Source organism: Lygodium microphyllum, chromosome 3 (assembly GCF_053477565.2).
Source record: "Lygodium microphyllum isolate KBCC chromosome 3, Lygodium_microphyllum_v1.1.10, whole genome shotgun sequence".
NCBI lineage: Eukaryota > Viridiplantae > Streptophyta > Polypodiopsida > Schizaeales > Lygodiaceae > Lygodium > Lygodium microphyllum.
Genome location: NC_141137.1, coordinates 128,193,818 through 128,209,056, shown reverse-complemented (window position 1 = coordinate 128,209,056; position 15,239 = coordinate 128,193,818).

Sequence of the window (15,239 nt, the reverse complement as noted above, 5' to 3'; positions counted from 1 at the left end):
GGAGTGTGAGTTGTGTTTGCAACTACATCACTGATAGCATTGATTTTCACTGGCGACTTAGGCTTGTTGTCAAAAACCTTGCTTTGTCCCTTGTTTGGACATTGCTTCGCTATGTGGCCTGTTTGTCCACATTTAAAGCACTTCCCTTCTTTCATGAAGCGTTGCTTTTCTTCTTCGGAAAATTGCTTTGCTTGTGGGTATAGATTGGAGCGAAATTGACGAGCATTAGGAGGTGCATAGGGCTTCATCTTCTTTTGATTTGATGGCTGCTTTTGCCGCTGTTTTTGTCCTTCATTTGGGGCTGAATACTCCTCATCGTCAGCTACTCTCTTGTTATCATTCTTTTGGAATGATTTGTTGCCATTGTGCTCCATTTCCCATGTCTCAGCATGGTCAATGAGTTCCTTGAGACTAGAACAATGATAATGATTAAGAGCAGTACGAAGTTCAAAATGCAAACCTCCTTGAAACTTCCTAAGCTTTTCCGAACTGCTGATCTTCTTGAAATGTTGGACCTTCAAAAGTAGCTCCCAAAATCATGGCGGTCCTTTGTTCGCGTGATACAAAGCCAATTTCTTCCTATTCATTTCAAAAGAGATGTAAAAACGGAATGGGATCGGCTTTGGCAAAGGAAAAATGAGTCACTTGGTGACTATACCAGAGGAGCTGGCCACTGATGAGTGGTCACAGGTTATGGTGGACCCACGCGGTGGGTTAGAGAAAAGATAGTTCACACTTCCATCTATATGGCCCGATTGGGCGCCTGTGACCAGAACTCATGCATATCAGGGTTAGACTCGCACACCGAAAGGATTGATGCCTTGAAGTGTGGGCTAGATCCACCAGAACAGACAGTTACAATCAACAAGATGTCATGATCATGAAATGCTTGTATAATGTGCATGTGTGGGCTGAAAGCTTGAAATGCACATTTCTTTGCATAGGAAAGTCACATGAAGATTCTGATACCGTTTTTGCAATGTACACGAAAAACGGTATCCGAATCTTCATGTGACTTTCCTATGCAAAGAAATGTGCATTTCAAGCTTTCAGCCCACACATGCACATTATACAAGCATTTCATGATCATGCCATCTTGTTGATTGTAACTGTCTGTTCTGGTGGATCTAGCCCACAGTTCAAGGCATCAATCCTTTCTGTGTGCGAGTCTAACCCTGATATGCGTGAGTTTTGGTCACATGCGCCCAATCGGGCCATATAGGTGGAAGTGTGAACTATCTTTTCTCTAACCCACCGCGTGGGTGCACCATAACCTGTGACCACTCATCAGTGGTGGCTAGCTCCAATGCAGTTTTCTTTATATCTAATTAGTGCAAAGGAAATAAATTTAATAAATCATTATATAGACAAATTAATGAAAAATGATACAAATTCTGTTTCTATAGAGTTGTGACATCATCATTATGCACAATACTATTGGTGTCATCTGCAAAAATATTGAGTACCATCTCCTTTTGTGTGTCAAGTAGGGAGATGCCTTTAAGGCTACTACTCCTACTTGAACCAACCACCCTAATGCATTTGTAACTATGGTAAAGAGGAGTGAGGGTAGCCTTGTCTTATGCACTTCCTAGCAATCCACATGATGATGCTCTTCTACATTATGGCAAAATACCCAATCTAGGAAAGAAAGCCAACTCAGGAGAGTCAAAGAAGAAGAAAATCCATCCCTAGTGTAATTTGCTATAGTTTATTGAATACCCAACAAAATGAGGTGGGAAACTAATAGGAAAGGGTGGGGTGAGCTTTCCATTAACACAGACTAAAGAAGAGGCATTACCAAACGATGCATTTGGAGCTGATTTAACTCAGCCATTGATTGTTCTGAATAATACCAGATTTGTCCAAATCAGGGCAGCCACCTGTTACTTCAATTTTATGCTTACAGGTCTTGGCATTTGATGCCCGATTATGCCCGGTTGGTGGCTATACATACGGAAATGTATGTCTATGGATTTGAGCTTGGATTGAGCACTGATTTGCTCAGTTTATAGAGGTTATATGCTGTTGGAAACTTCAGGGCTGAAGCTATTTATGCTACAGTTGGGTTATGTCTATTGGTCACGGGGTGCTCCTAGCTACTTGGTATGATGTCATGATGTATTTGGACTCTGCCACATGCCTTGTTTATACTCTGGAATGCTTTTGAGCTGAGATTAGAGCTCGATTTGGGTTCGATTGTCACTTCTTTGCAACTAGTATTTCATCTATGACATGGTTTATGCCTAGGCTACCTAGTACGGGTTATGATGTCTTGGTGAATGCTTTATGCTTTGGCTGTGGATGGCAATTGTTTGAGCTTGTCTCGACATTCATTTGAGTATTCCCTTGAGTAGTTGGACATTGACTTGGATTTTTTCGTTACGACTTGGCCTTTTCCATTACGATCTTGAATGCTATTGAGGCATTGTCTTGGTTACCTGTCTTTAGTACTTTGACTTGGTTTGTTTGAGCTGTTGAGCTCGTTTATCCGCCTTTTTATGTCAGTGGGAGCATCTTGTATGCTTGACCGACATTGAGCAAGAGGTTTATGCTATTTTGAGCATTTTGCAGATACTTGAGACTTTGGGATCTCTTACACTTAAATGTTGCATGGTTCATGCACTGATATCTTGGAGTTGCTTTTGACCTGAGCTTGGGCTTTGTACTCTTGTGAGCATACACCTACTGGTGTCAGGTCTTGCCAGTGTTATGTATACTTTGCCCTATTGTTCAGGGGGTATGCCTACTCACTAATGGATGCTTTGGTGACATGTTTGGGTGTTTGCTCAGGGTCTTTATGACTGTTTGGTGTTGATTTATACCCGTACATGGCTAGTCATGTCTTGGCTATCATTTCTTGACTCGGTGCAGTGATTTGGTTAGCAATTGCTTCTCATAGTACCCTACTGTCATTTATTATAGCAAGCATATAACTCTGGATTGACATGGATTTTTCATGCTGAAATATTCTGAAATGATGTCCTTTCATTAGTACTTGGTGGGCAGCAGCTTTGGTTACACTTTTCTCACCATTTTCTCTCGATTTTGGTGATTTTTTGGTCATTTTTTGCAGTAAACAGCAAGTAGTTTTGAACTGTCTACAGTCTTCCAGCCTGCATTATGGCGAGTTCGTCCACTGATCATGCTATTTTCAACATCACTAAGATTGATGGTACGAATTACTCTTATTGGAAGAGCCTGATTTGGCACGTGTTGGTGCAGAAATCGCAGATCAAACCATTGAGGTTGAGCGGGCATCCGTCTACAACTATGCCAAATGAGGAATGGCTTGAGCTTGATGAGTTATGCAAGTCCACTATTGTATTATCTCTCACAGAACAGGTTCATTATAATGTATTTGAGGAAGAATAGAGTGCATGGCAGTTGTGGGATAAAATCAAGAATCTCTATGACAAGAAAAGTCCAACGAGTCAGATGTATTGGCTGAAGCAACTTATGGATCTGCGCATGACGGAGAATGTGACTATGTCTGCTCACTTGAGCTAATTCCATGCTATACTCAAAGACTTGACTTCGCAGGACATCACTTTTGCAGAGGATGTCACTCCTCTTTTCTTTCTTAGTACTCTTAATGAGTCATGGGATGTATTCTGCACTGCATTATGCGCCTCTACTGCTACCTTGAAATTATTTGATGTTGAGAGTGCTCTTCTGTAAGAAGAGGTTAATCATAAGAATTTGGATGCCTCTCGTGTGTCGCATGCTATGATAGTTAGAGGCAGGAATGATGGGTATGGAAAGCATGCAGTGGCAGTGGCTGTGGACAGGATTCTCAAAAATCTTGGTCCAAGTCTCGTGAGAAGTCACATAGCAAATCCCGTAGTAGGAATGCAGATGTTACTTGTTACCATTGTGGGAAAAAGGGCCATATTAGGCCACAATGCCATGAGAACTGCGCAAAGATAAGGGGAAAGACAAAGTGTAGGATAAGTCTTCTGATCGCAGCATAGTGCCTGCAAAGTCCAGTGTTAAAATTGAAGAGATCAATGTTATGCAGCCTGAGGATGTTGATGATGATTATATCCTTGTAGCTTCTTCTAGTGCTTCCCAGATGACAGAGATACACTCTATGTATGCATAGTGTTGGCTCTTGGACTCACGTGCATCCTTTCATGTGACACCTTGCCGAGAGTGGTTTCATTCATACCATACTGTTTCGGGTTCTGCGCGCTTGGGTGATGACAGCTCTCTTGATATTGTGGGCATTGGTGATGTTAGGCTGCAATTTTCTTCTGGCAGCAGTTTTATTATGCAGGATGTACGTCATGTACCTACTTTGACACGCAATCTCATGTCAGCTCGACAACTTGATGACGTAGATTATCATGTATCTTTTGAGACTCTACATGGAAGATCACTCGTGGCAGACGTGATTGCGAGAGGTGCCAAGACTGGCAGCCTCTATCCCTTGATTGTATCCACTTCTTCCCTTGATCATGTTTTGTCTGTGGGTTCTATCCCACATGTATCTCTTTGGCATTCCCATTTGGGCCATATGTCTTTGAAGGGAATGAAAATGCTTTCTGGTTTGCAGTACTTACCGCCCCTTGATTATGCATGTTTTGATTCATGTGAGCATTGTCTTTATGGCAGGTAGACTAGGTCTATGCATAAGAAGTTTGGTAGGCCACCCATGAGTGAGCCCTTGGCATTGGTACATTCGGATGTCTGTAGGCCCATGCCTTGTCAGTCTATGGGTGGTGCAAAGTATTTTGTTACTTTCATAGATGATTTTTCTCGGCCTAAGGACAGATAATGGGGGTGAGTATGTCTCACGTGCTTTTGAGTAGTTATGTGATGAGAGGGGTATTAAGCATCGGTTGACCGCCCCCTACACCCCCCAAGAATGGTTTGGCTGAGAGGATGAATAGAACCATCCAGGAGCATGTACGCAGTATGCTTAGCCATGCAGGCCTACCATAGAGCTTTTGGGCTGAGGCAGTTAGTACAGCTGTGCATGTCATAAACAGATCACCTTCTAGTAGTTTGGATTTCCATGTTGCAAAGGAGGTATGGACTGGAAAACCTCCCTCTTATGCGCATCTCCGTGTCTTTGGATGTGAGGCATTTTGCCATGTGCCCAGGGACAAGAGAAGTAAGCTAGATCCTAAGAGTGTCAAATGCATTTTTCTTGATTATGGGGATGCAGGTGAGATGGGTTACCGTCTTTGGGATCCGCAGGCGCGAAAAGTCATCCGCAATCATGATGTAGTCTTCCATGAAGACAAGATGCATAGGTAGCCTGAGAGAGTTGTTGAGATCCGCAGGGTCATATTTTAGGAGGAGCCGAGAGCTCCCGCACAGCCAATTGGACAGCCTATAGCTGCAGCAGATGCTCATGGTCAGGGTATTCAATAGGCAGCTGGGCAGGCAACAAAGTCTGCCGTGAGACGGTCTACTAGAGATAGACGTCCACCTGATAGATTTAAGCCCTCGATGCATTATGTCTTGGTTACAGATGCAGGAGAGCCTTTCACTTATGATGAGGCTATGCGCAAGGGTGACAGTCACTCCTAGGAGAGGGCTATGCAGTTTGAGATAGACTCCTTGCATAAGAATGAGACTTGGGATTTGGTTTCCTTGCCTAAGGGCAAGAAGGCTTTGCCATGCAAGTGGGTGTACAAGCTGAAAAGTACGCATGGACACCCCAAACCGGCATACAAGGCTAGATTGGTAGCAAAGGGTTTAAGCAGGAGCATGGTGTGGACTTTGATGAGGTCTTTTCTCCTATGGTTACATGGGGACTTGCATGATGAGATTTATATGGAGCAGCCTAAGGGCTTTGCAGAACCTGGCAGGGAGCACCTAGTGTGCAAATTGAAGAAAAGTCTTTATGGCTTGAAGCAGGAACCTAGGGAGTGGTATCATAAGTTTGATGCCTTTATGCAGTCACAGGGATACATCATGAGTGCTATGGATCTGTGTCTTTACACGAAAAAAGCCCATGATGGTTCTTTATTGATTTTGGTACTCTATGTGGATGATATGTTGATAGCAAGGAAAGCTCATGATGAGCTAGATGCTCTTAAGGCTCACTCAAGAAGAGTTTTGAGATGAAAGATCTAGGACAGGCCGCTCACATACTTGGTATGCGCATTAGACGCGAGAGGCATCAGGGACTCCTCTACTTGTCATAGAGGGAGTACATTCATAAAGTCCTTGAGCACTTCCGCATGTAGGACGTAAAGCCTATTGGCTATCCATTGCCTTCTTATGTGAAGGTATCACATGCTGATTGTCCGTAGACAGATGAGCAGAGGGCCGAGATGGCCAAGATTCCCTATGCATCCGTAGTGGGCAGTCTTATGTATGCCATGATCGCCACTCGTCTCCAGATATTGCCTTTGCAGTTGGTGTTGTGGCACGCTATATGGCTACACATGGCAAGAAGCATTGGGATGCCGTGAAGGGTATCATGAGGTACCTGAAGGGCACTGCAGATATGTGCATATGCTATGGCAGCCAGGATACAGAAGCCGTGGGGTACACTGACTCTGATTATGCAGGACATGCAGATAGTAGGAGGTCCACTTCCGACTATGTATTCACCTATGCTAGAGGTGCTGTTTCTTAGATGTCTAGGGTGCAAAAATGCACGGCCCTTTCTACTACAGAGGCCGAGTATGTTGCAGCCACTGAGGCTTGCAAGGAGGCCATTTGGTTGGGTCGTTTGGTTGTTGACCTTGGTATTGATGCTACCCCTACACTGCACTCGGATTCTATGAGTGCTATTCAGTTAGCTAAGAATCCGGTCTTCCATGCGAAGATGAAACACATTGAGGTGAGGTATCACTTCATACGTGGGGTCATTCAAGATCTCGACTGACCAGAGTCCTGCAGATCTACTCACGAAAAGTTAGCGCTTTGCCTTCCTCAAGAGGTTGATGGGCGTGGGATGAAATGACGTCTTTCCTCATCTTGTTGTACATGTGTACATGTTGTACTGTCTTTTTTTTCCTTTTTCTTTTCACTCCTCACTAGGGCAGATTCACCTTTAAGTGGGAGGTTGTTGGGGGTAAATGCGCCTCCGCCTAGCCGCCCGTGTATTACTACACTGACAATCACCGCCACTGCACATTGCAGATGGCGAGCGCCCATCACCGTCACTTTATTCTTTATTATTATAGTGACAGTTTGAATAAAGGAAGGCCCGGTCACATATTGTGACTGTTGGAGTTCCCATTTCTTGTCTCTCTCTTTCTTGCTCTTGCTCTCTCGCCATAACTCTCGAGTGCAAGCTTCAATCCTTCTCACCTTTCAGGTCACTGACTTATCACTTATTATATTTAGTTTATTGCACCTACCTACAACTATAGTTATAGTGCTAGTTGATAAGTATAGTTAGTTATGCATTGTTTGACTTAATACGCCACTTTCTTTTATGTTGTATCTTATCTATACTTTGTGTACATTGTATTATGTGAGAAAGAACAAGAAAAAATCAATAAGAAAACATGCTTTTCTTGTGTTCTTAAGTGAGCTTCCTTTTGTGTGTATGGTATGTGTTTGGCGCAATAGCTTAAGCAAGTCCCCCCACCACGTGTTTCTTGACATGGTATCAAAGCAGAACCACTAAGAGAGGCTAGTTTTGAAGGGCTGAAGTGAAGGAAAAGAAGGATTTGACCAAGCAAGCAACGGGCTCTTCAATTCTTCTACTTTTTCTCTTGGATAGTACCTACGAAGGTACCAAAAGCAAAGCAAAGCAAAAATCTCAGATTGTTGTGAGATTTTGTATGCGAGCAAAGCACTATATATTCTACCAAAATATCTTTTAGGCTTTTTTTACCACCTTTTTAGGCATTTGAGGTTGTTTCAAGCCTTGTTTCAGACATGCAAGGTTGTGGACAGTATCTTCAAGGTATACTACAATTTTGGACGTGTCAACGAAAAGTGGGTACACATGTTACACATTTCAAATATGTAAGTTTTGAGGTATTTGTCAAGAATCAAACATAAGTTTTATCTGCAAGCAAGTTGCATGCACTATTGAGCAGTCAGTGAAAAAGGCTACTTGGTATATTGCTATGCACTTATTGTGAAAGGCTGCAAAAGACTTGCTTGCTATTTTGTATTATTTTATAAGCAGAGAATAGTGAAAATGCCATCGTTGAGAAGTTGTAAACAAGAACAACTACCCATCATGGAAGTTTCATGTAATGAAATTCCATATTGGAAAAGGCCTTTACGAGTTTGTTTCAGGTGAAGAAAAGGAGCTAGAGCTGAGTAACCTTGTGATTGGAGATGAATTAAAGGCATGGAAAGAATGGAATACAAAGGATAAAAATGTGATATATTGGTTATTTGTAGTCATTGATAATACTATGCTGGGGTATATCAAAAATACAAAAACTTCACATATAGCTTGGACAATTTTTGAGAACATGTTTTCAGTAAATACAAAGGCATTAAAGATTCAACTCAAGCAAGATTTGAATACTTTGAAGAAAGGAAAAATGTTTGACAATGAATATGTTTTGAAGGTGAGGAGCATTGTAGATACTTTGGCATTGATTGATGCAATGTCTGATGATGATGATTTGGTTTCATCTACTTTGGGTGGCCTTAATAGTGAGAAGGCTTGGAAATCATTTATCATTTTTGTATATGTACAGAAGCCATTTCCAAATTTTAATGAATTGGTCTCTCTCATGATCATTGAAGAAATCAATATATAGGCTGAATCATTTGAAAGAAGCAATAAATAGGTCCAAGCATTTTACTCAAGTTCAAGAAGGGGATGTGGCAGATCCTCTTTGAGAGGCCGTGGTATGGGACGTGCTGGTGATGACTAGCAAAATAGTTTAAATTAGCAATTTAGTAAAATGCATGTTTCAAGAGGTAGTGGAAACTTTAGAGACAGGGAGAGCTCTAGAGAAAGAGGTGGATGGCAAAATAAAAGTTTTGGAAATTATGGTATTGTTTGTCATTATTGTGGCAAAACAAGTCATATTGTAACCAATTTTTATGCTAAGAATGATGATATCCACAATGGTAAATTATAGCAAGGAAACTATACATTGTCTTCACGATGGAATAAAGATAAAAAGAGCATCTATTTGTTATGTAGCATATGATGAATGCTATTATAGGAAAGGGGACACATAATGATATATGGTATGTCGATTCAAGTGTATCTAATCATATGACTGGCAATGCTAAATAGTTTAGAGAGATGTAGGATTTACAAAATCCAAGTTATATGCAAACGGGTGATGATTCATGACACCCAATTTCACACATTGGAAAGGTTCCCTTGTCCTTGCATGATGGCTAGACAAAGAGTCTATCAAATGTATTACATGTGCCATCATTCACAAAGAATTTAGTGTCTGTTGGCCAAATGATAGAGCAAGGGTTACAGGTTAGATTTAATACAAAAGGTTGTTTTGTAGAAGACTTTACTGATAAGTGCAGGTTGGTCGCAAAAGGAAGTAGAGTTGGCCGTATGTTCACTTAAGATGTTGGAATTCTTGCTATGAATGTTGCTGTGTATGCTAAAGAAAAAAGAGTGGTTGTAGACATTGAAATATGGCATAAACATATTGGAAATGCAAATGTGCAAAGACTAAAATTGATGCAATCTAAAGGATTGGTTACATGGTTGCTTGCTTTATGAGTTGCAGAACTTCATAAACTATGTGAAGCACGAACTTTTTCGCATGACAGAGATGTGAGCAATAATATACTTGATGTTGTGCATACATATGTTTGGAGACTTACACAAAATATATCTCTTGGTGGCAGCAAATATTTTGTTACATTTATTGATGATTATTCAAGGAAGCTATGATTATATTTCATGAAGAAAAAGAGTGATGTATTTGAGCACTTAAAAACTTTCAAGGCTATTGTTGAAACAAAAATAGGCTTGAAACTTAAATGCTTGAGATCAAATGGAGGGGGAGAGTACCTCTCTAATGAGTTTAGTGACTTTTTGAGATCTCATGGGATAAAGGGATAATTTACTTGTAGGTATGCCTCACAACAAAATGGGATTGCAAAAAGGAAAAATAGATACATTGCAGAAGTTGCGCGGGCATTGATGCGCTAAAAAGAATATGCCAAATTACTTTTAGTCTAAAGCTATTCATACTGCTATCTATATTATGAACAGAACTCCCACATCATGTGCAGATCATGGGATGGCCCTCGAAGAATGCTTTATAGGCAAGAAACCCGATGTGTCACACTATTGTTCATACTATTGTTTATATTATGAACAAAACTCCCACATGTGCAATTCATGGGATGACCCTTGAAGAATGCTTTACAGGCAAGAAATCTGTTGTGTCACATTTGAAAGTGTTTGGTTGTATTGCATATATTCATGGGTCATATGAGCTATGAAATAAGCTTGATCCAAAGGTTGAAAAATGTATATTTATTGGATACTCTTTAGAGCAAAAAGAGAATCATTGCCATAACCTTGTCACATGTGAGTCCAGAGTGAGTAAGGATGCTATTTTTTATGAGATGAGCATTTGGTATGCATCTAGTGGTGATGCATTGGATGATGATGATGATCATGATAGTTATGTGCAAAGAGAAAAGCAAGAATCATTGAGCCTTAATGGACCACAAATATCATCTAGTACTACATCTATAGTTATCCCTTGGTCTAGGAGACTAAGGAGTATCCCCTATCTACTAGTCACTTGGAATTTGATGGAGATTCCAGTGGTTCAGAGAGTTTGGATGATAAGCTTGGTATTCTTTTTGTCACGACACCAAGTGTACAAAGAGCACATGGTAATATAAAGGCTCCACTGAGTGATCCTGTGGTACACATGTGTACCAGGGTCAGATACCCTATGAAAAGATTTGGTTTTGAAGGTTATGTAGCTCACCATTATACTTATATAGTAAAGGTGGTTGAGGATGTTGAGCCCACTTGTTTTGAGGACGTTATTGGTCATGCTCATCAGGATGTGGCAATGAATGAGGAGATGGTTGCATTAGAAACCAATAAGACTTGGTATTTAGTACCATTGCCTAAGGGCAAGAAAGCTATTAGTTGTAAGTGGATTTACCAAATCAAGCATAATGCAGATGGTTCTCTTAACAGGTATAAGGCTAGGTTGGTTGCAAAAGACTATGCTCAAACATACGACATAGATTATGAAAAAACATTCAGTCCACCAATTACTAGAAGGACAATTGTTAGATGTGTGATTACTTTAGCAATAGCCAAAGGTTGGATTTTGCAGCAAATGGATGTCAAGAATGCCTTCTTGCATGGTGAATTGCAAGAAGAGGTGTACATGGAGCAGCCATCAGATTATGAGGATTTAGAGCATCCCACATATGTGTGCAAGTTAAAATAGGTGCTCTATGGACTAAAGTAAGCACATGGAGCATATTCTGACAAGATGTGAGAGTATCTTGTTAACATTGGATTTTATATTTCTGATGTTGATCACTCACTCTATATGAGAAAGGGAGATGCAAGTATGGTCATCATAGTCATCTATGTAGATGACTTGATTATTACATGTGACAGTGATAGTAGAATTGCTGAAGTTAAGGACTTTTTGAAGAAGAAGTTTTAGATGAAGGAAGTGATGATAGTATATGGTTGTCCCAAAGGCATACTTAGCTTGGATATGTTATCCAAGTATGGTATGATAGCATGTAAGCTTCTTTTAGTGCCATTGGAGCAAAATGTGAAGTTGAGTGTTGATGTTGGGGGAAGACTGTGCTATGTTTAGGAGAATAGTAGAAAGTTTGATTTACATGACTATCACAAGGCCAGAATTGAGCTATATTGTTTGCCTTGTTTGTCAATTTATGCAAATGCCTAGAAAACCTCACTTGGATGCAGTTAGATGCATATTGAGGTATGTGAAATCCACTTTGCACTATGGACTTTTTTATGAAATAGGTAAGGATATGTGTGTGTTTGGATACATAGATGCAGATTGGGTTGGTAGCATGCCTGACAGAAAATCTATCATCGGATTTATATTTTCCCTTAGTAGTACACTAGTTACGTGGAGTATCAAAAAAGAACCTACAATTTCTTGATCGAGTACAGAAGCTAAGTATAGAGAGGTGCTACTATGGAAACATGTGAGGTGGTATGGCTACAAAATTTATTGGGCGATTTGGATGTGCAAGGAGATATTCACTATGACAACCTGAGCAGCATACAGTTAGCTAGGAACCTAGTGTTCCATGCTAGGACAAACACATTGAGATGCATTACCCCTTTTTGAGAGAGAAGTTACTTGAAGAAGAGATTGACTTTGTATATGTTAGCACATAGGATTAGACATCTGACATTTTTACAAATGCATTAGGTGTAGAGAAGCTTTGAAAATTTTAAAACTTACTTGGAGTTGCAGAGATAAAGTTGAGCTTAAGGGGGAAGTACTGAGATGGCAAGCTCAACACATGTGGACATTGATGATGGACTGCTTGGTGAGATGGGTCCACATGCCTACACTTAGCATGTCGATGGTCATTATGATCCTCACATGGCCACTGACTTATCACTTATTATATTTAGTTTGTTGCACCTACCTATAGCTAGCATAGTTATAGTGCCAGTTGGTTAGTACAGTCAGTCATGCACTGTTTAACTTAGTAGGCCACGTTCCTTTATGTTGTATCTTATCTATACTTTGTGCACATTGTATTGTGTAAGGAAGAATAAGAAAAAACTAGCAAGAAAATTTTTGGGCCTCCAACTCTCTTCTTGTATTCTTGAGTGAGCTTCCTCTTGTGTATATGGTGTGCGTTTGGTGCAACATCTCATGCAAGTCCCCCCACCATGTGATTATTGATATTCAAAAAGTTTGAAGCCTATTTTGCAATCAAGACACATCTTTCTTCCTCTCCGTGTAATAATTTGGACCTTACGCAAAAATATATTCTAGACATCCTAAACGATATTAAAATCTCCTATTAAGATCATAGAACATTTAATGACTTGAAGAAATTCCGAAATGAGATGCCCGTTTGGAATAGGAATGGGAAGCATAAACACAAACAATGGCAAATTATTCAACACCTTAGAGATTCCCAAATGAGATGCCTCTTGGAATAGGAATAGGAAGCATAAGCATAGACAATGGCAAATTCTTCAACACCCTAGGAGATATCAACAATCCATTGTTTGTTAGGATATTGTATTACTTGGGAAACCTTGCTTACCACTCTTGAGTGTACTCCAAAAGTTGTACCCCCACTTCTCCTTTGATGATTGGTGAAGTTCCAATCATAGTTAGTAGATACACATGTTAGATTTCATTCCAATGAGAAACTTGCAACTTTTATCTCTTAAAGACACAAATAGTCATGGGAGTTATTATTTTGTTGAAGCTAGATTTTGATACTTTTACCCTTGGAATTTACAGGAGATCATTTTTAAAGAGTTTATTTTCATTTATTGTTATTTAGTTTTCATTTAAGGGCAGTTCATTTGCTTTGGGAGATAGGGGAGTCTAGTGTAACCTCAGAGAATCTCCTTTTACAGGCACTGTTGTTTTCAAGAATAGGGGGTATTTGATCTTTTACAACACATTGTCCAAGGATGGGTTACTTATCTACTTGAGACATATCCACCTCCTTATTCAAATTGTAACCTTTGATTGAACTAAAAGTTTCAATGTTCAAATGTTTAGCGATGTGTGCGTTGTCAACAAACTCATCCTCATCTTCCAAGGACATTCCATTCTATTCCTAGTTAATGGGCTCATCTCTGACTTTCTCTTTACGCTTGTTCGAGTGGGTTGAGGGTGCACCATGGTTTTGGGGTCAGCCACCTTTGCTAGGAGAGAAGTAGTCATACCATTTGCATGAGTGTTGAAGGACATTACCAAATATGGAATTGTGAAGCCCATCAAGATTATAGGATTCATAAACATGGCCCATAGGCAAGTTTCTTATTCATATCCACCCAAATGTGAAATCTCACATCTAGGCGTTTTATGACTGTGAGTCAACTTTCCACACACGTAAGTCTCTTTTTCGCATCCACCCAAACGTGAAATATCACATTTGCTTTGGTCATTTCTCATTGGTGTTTCCTCTCCTTGTTTTTGTTGGCCATCCACCCCAATGTGCAACCTCCCTAAAGATTACTTCATTACAATCTACAATTTTTTTAAAAAGAGGCTACTATGTAGATTCAGCCTCCTATTGAGGCTTGATTGTTAGTTATGGTTCTTTTCTTTTAATAAATATAGAACATAAAAGATATGTGACAAAAGATGTAACATAGATATAGATTTAGATGGTAAGGTTTTCTAGAAGTGCATAACAACCAATAATCAACTTAGTCAATAATTAACTTGGTCTCTTATGTCCCAAAGGAGCTTAGCCCACTCTATCACTTGTTCTCCCTCAACATACTTGCATTTTTATTGATTAATATATAACACCAACATCTCTTTTGAAAGGTTCTTTGTTCAACAAAATGGGATGTCATTAGCAGGATCTTTGGGCACACGGTCAAGGTTTGCCACCATATAGTGAGCATGATAGACAAAATAGCCAATCCCCTTCCTTGAATCCAGGAACATAAAAGTGTAGTCCCCCTTGCAGGGACACAATATGGCCTCTTCAAGTCACCATGGCCTTTCCTCTACAACTACCCTATGATGAAGGACAATTTGCTATGCTTTTTGTCTTCCTACCATATTCTATGATGCCTTGTGGTGTTTTATTTGGACATAGAGGATTTGAGCCCAACTCTTCTTCCTTGCCTCCTCAATAGTCAACAATTTTGAGCAACTTCACATATCATCCACTTTACCCAAAAAATTATGGATCGATGGAAATGAAGGAACTAGTATTGCAGCAGTAGGAGTGTCTCCTTAGTACCTTGGTCAATAGCATCATATGGCACCATGGCCTATGCTATGAGCCTCTAATAACCTTGGTAGAAATCCTCCACACATTGCTAGCTTGAGTGTTCATGTCAATCTTTATGGTCCTCAACATGGAAGTTAGGAAATAGGAAGAGTACCAACAAATGGAGGAACCCCTTTGCCTCCCCACATAGGCAACCTGCAAAAGGACAACTTGGATCCAACACATCACCTAGCCAAGAAGTGCAATGCACAAGCTCTACCTTCCCTATTCTGTCCAAAAAAGAAAGATGAGGTATAACTCTTCCTAGAAGTGGTATTAACCATTGGGATGCATCCTTTGTTAATAAATCTTTGATAGAGCTCAATCATGGGGCAAGTTGCCCCCCCCCCCCCCCCCCT